We start from the raw sequence: 4,248 nt of genomic DNA, 5'->3' as shown, positions 1-4,248 counted from the left end.
GTATTTGGTCATAGTAGCAGCAAAAAAAAAAAATGTATGGATGCCTAGCTTGCTGCTACCTATGACGAAATACATATCATATATCATGGCTACCTTAGACTCACTCACATATAATGTGCTGCTCTGCTGCTACTCACCTAATGTGCTGTGCAGGTGGCAGGGGTCAGGGCGTTGTGGTGGCAGGAAGGATGGCAGGGCACTGTGGTGGCACTGGCAGGCCAGGCAGGCGCTGTTGTGGCAGGCAGCCAGGGCACTGTGGGGTGACATACAGCCAGGCTTTACTTTCTCTCGGCAGTCGGCAGGACACCTGTTGTTCTTCTAAACTGCGCAGGGCACTGCTGGAGGGGGTGGGAGATGGAGCACTGGAGCCAGCCCCAACCGCTGTGAATGCTGGGGCGGCAGCCGGGCGTATGACATCACTGGTTGCTAGACGCCAAGCGGTAGGCGATCTAGCAACCAGTCATACAGAAAGGAAGCACAGGCACAGCAGAGGCAGAGCGGTCAGTGGTGCGGTCGGCATCGATGTGGGAATTGGGATTTACTTTTGTCTGCAGAGCAGCCCCCCCCCTTTTTCAACAGGGAGAGGTGGCGGTACTCTCAAGAGCTTTTTTCGGAAGTGGCGGTACTGAGTACCGGTGCGTACCGGCCCACTTAAAGCACTGGTTGTGACTTAAGTTGCAGCAACTTTGAAAAAGGTTTCTGCACTACTTTTTCGAGATTTCTTTGTGACCTGCTTAGACTTCTGTTACATGAAGTCCAAATGAAATCAGAGGTGCAAATTGCACTAATCTGTGGCTTTAAAATTGTGCTGAAGTAGCGTGATTTCAAAGCTGCACTGGTGTGTAAAGGTGAATTCAAGACACATTACGACAATTCCTTGAGCCAGCTTGGACCAAAAAAACTATTTGCATGGCAGAACAGACCAGCTGCTGCTTAGGCTGGAATATTCTGTATGAAGTAGCTTGTGCTACATACAGTAAAGCATGTATCCACTGCTATGCACATCAGCTTAAAGAGGTTGTAAACTCGTTTAACTTTTTTTTTTACAACCTGAAAGACAAACACATAATGAGCTAGTATGCATCGCATACTAGCTCATTATGAAATACTTACCTTACAACGAGCCCCCGCCGTGCCGCTCACTCACCTGTATCTTCCGGGATCGCGGCATCCAGCCATCTGATTGGCCGGAGCCGCGGTGACGTCACTCCCGACGGTCAAGGCATGGGACTCTGAAGGAACGGTACCAGCGGCCGTTCCTTCAGAGCGCATGCGCCAGTGACGTCACTGGCTGCATGTAAGGTAAATATCTCCTAAACGGTGCATGTTTAGGAGATATTTACAGTACCTATAGGTAAGCCTTAATATAGGTTTACCTATAGGTAAAAGTTACAGAGGAGGGTTTACTTCCTCTTTAATCTAATAATGCAGCAGGCCACTTCTCGCATATCCAAAGTAAGAATCTTTATTTTCTAACCTTGGAGGGTTTGCCAGTTTTTTTTCAAGATCACCTAAGCGCACAGATGTTCTTGATAAAGTAGTTGCCCATAGACTACCAACATCAAGTAGCGTCAGATGGAACTTCCACAGCCATGCCGTCAATACAGTGTTTGAGCACAGAGAGCGCCTCATTCGCTGTTTTAAAACGATACAAGACTCCTCTATGCCAAACTCCAGCAGAAGGACATAGATTCAGTCCACTTTAAGGGGAGCATCCAGCAGTTCCAGCAGGGCATACAGAAGATCAGGTAGCGGCTGTATTCATCCTTTTCCATGTTGTTGTTGTTGTTGTTGTTGTTTTAATTATTATTACTTCTTCTACATTTTTCAGAGATTCTCTCCATTCCCTGGTTGGCCAAATCAGTGAAGGTGTGGTTCTCAACCAAAGAGGCGGTGCTCGCTTGATCCAGAAGCCCATAAACTTATTGCAACCAAGGTTAGTTTTTATTTGTAGAAAATATTTGTTTTTTTTTTTATAGCTCCCTCTTTTAGATATGAAGATTGGAAAGAAAAATATTTTTCTTACAATAAAAATTATGTGATCTATAAATTTGTTGTTTGTTTTTTCCTCTAGTGGACAACATTAGTATTACAGCCTTCATAGCTCCCAGACCATCAGAAATGCATACAACTTATAAAAATTTACTTAGAATGTCCTGTTTGTGTGTATGGAGTTCTGAGAAATTCTGGATTCAAAAACACTGAAAATGATCTTCCTTTATAATAACTTAAAGAGGAAGTAAACCCTCCTCTGCAAGTTGTACCTATAGGAGCCTATGATAAGGCTTACCTATAGGTACTGTAAATATCTCCTAAACATGTACCGTTTAGGAGATATTTACCTTACATGCAGCCAGTGACGTCACTGGCACATGCGCTCTGAAGGAACGGCCGCTCGTGCCGTTCCTTCAGAGCCCCATGCCGTGACCGTCGGCTCGCGCGCGCGTGGGCGGGAGTGACGTCACCGCAGCTCCGGCCAATCAGATGGCCGGATGCCGCGATCCCGGAAGACGGGCGACGAACATGTCACCCTTCATAGAGGTAAGGGGGCGGCACAGCGGGGGCTCGTTCTGAGGTAAGTATTTCATAATGAGCTAGTATGCAATGCATAGTAGCTCATTATGTCTTTCTCTTTCAGGGTGAAAAAAATAAATACATTTTTTTTTTCGGTTTACAACCTCTTTAAAACTGAACATTTTAACAAGTGCTTTTTGAAATCATAATTTCTCAGTATCCCATACAAATGCCCAAGACATTCTGAGTACATATGTTAGTTTCATGCATTTCTGATGCTCAGGAAGCTAACGCATGACATTGACATTTTGTCACCAGTACATCATTTTTGTTTTTATAATTCTCGATAGGTCTGTGATACCATACTCCTACACACCATGGAGCGGTTCTCCTTCACAAACCACCTGGTTAGTGCCACCCTGCTTCAAGCGGACAAGTTTGAACAGTATGCAAGGGAATTTCCAAAGGATGCACTTAGCACAACTGTGAAGACATATCCTGTACTCGATGGGAGTAAGTTAAGATCAGAGCTTAGCCTCATCTACTCCAAGGAGGAATTTAGAACCTGCCATGGTGCTGTGGACCTATTCCAGCTATTTGTGGAGAACAATCTTGAAGAAGTCTTTAGAGAGACTGTCACTCTCCTGAAGATCCTCATCACCACACCCATGACCACAGCAGAAGCTGAGAGGTGCTTCTCAACCCTGAAAAGAATAAAAACTTTTCTGAGGAACACCATGACCCAGGAGAGGTTGAATGCATTAACCATGCTTAAAAAGAGACTGGTGACAAAGATGACAGATTTCAACCAGAAGGTGATAGAAAAATTTGCGTGCCAAAGGGAAAGAAGAGCAAAATTTATTTTTTTCTTGTTTCATGTTTGTGAATTTTGTTAATAAAATGTTGAATGCAATCCATTTGTCATTTTTCTTCCATTTTCCTTCCAGTTCACAATTTTGTGCCGGTCTATCACATAAAATACATTTACGTTTTTGGTTGTAAATAACATGACAAAATATGGATTATTTCAAGGGGTGACTATGGATACTTTTTCAAGGCACTGTTCCTTGATTACTGAAGGCCCCTTTCACACTTGTGTGACCTCAAAGTCACGCAATTTTTACCGGGTTTTTTGCCACGAAGCAATACCTATTACATTTTTATTTTTGCTCCCCCCCAAAAATTTTGAGCACCAGCTGCCACTGCACCAAACCTTTCTCAGTCTGGCATAGGGAGCAACCCTGTTTGAAGCACTATGCATCAGGACGGAACCACAAAGACACATAATATCTGACTTACAGTATATACAATGTTCCCCTCTTGTGACTCTAAATAGAATAAAGCTAGCCAACAATGGGAGGACAAACTCTCTTTGGACCTGACGACAGAGGATTGGGAACGTATCTACTCCCACATTCACATAGGCTCGATTAACATATCCACTCAAGAGAACGGGTTTAAAATCTATTCAAAATGATACAGAACACGTGATAAACTACACAAATTCTGACACCTATGTTGGCACTGTAATAAAGAAAGAAACTGGCTCACTACTCCACATATGGTGAACATGTCCAAATATACAGCCTGTCTGGTCTGAGGTTCATCAACTCACTTTTAGCATCACAACCTATACACCAGTCTACACCCCTGCCCAACACCCCCTACACCATACCACTCTACCTCAAAAGCAATACCAGAAGTCTCCACCCCTCTACCTAATCAATTTGACCA

At 43.9% G+C, this 4,248-nt stretch overlaps 1 long non-coding RNA gene across 1 annotated transcript; it reads left to right on the top strand.

Moving 5' to 3' along the window:
• Positions 1 to 1,656: 1,656 nt before the first annotated feature.
• On the top strand, positions 1,657 to 3,271 carry LOC309551888. Its single transcript, XR_014225113.1, has 3 exons — positions 1,657 to 1,748; positions 1,832 to 1,936; positions 2,865 to 3,271. It is a non-coding gene; the product is annotated as an uncharacterized lncRNA (long non-coding RNA).
• Positions 3,272 to 4,248: the final 977 nt, after the last annotated feature.

The sequence above is a fragment of the Pelophylax lessonae genome (genome assembly GCF_965119305.1).
Source record: "Pelophylax lessonae genome assembly, chromosome: 3".
NCBI lineage: Eukaryota > Metazoa > Chordata > Amphibia > Anura > Ranidae > Pelophylax > Pelophylax lessonae.
This window is presented reverse-complemented; position numbering and strand designations above follow the sequence as displayed.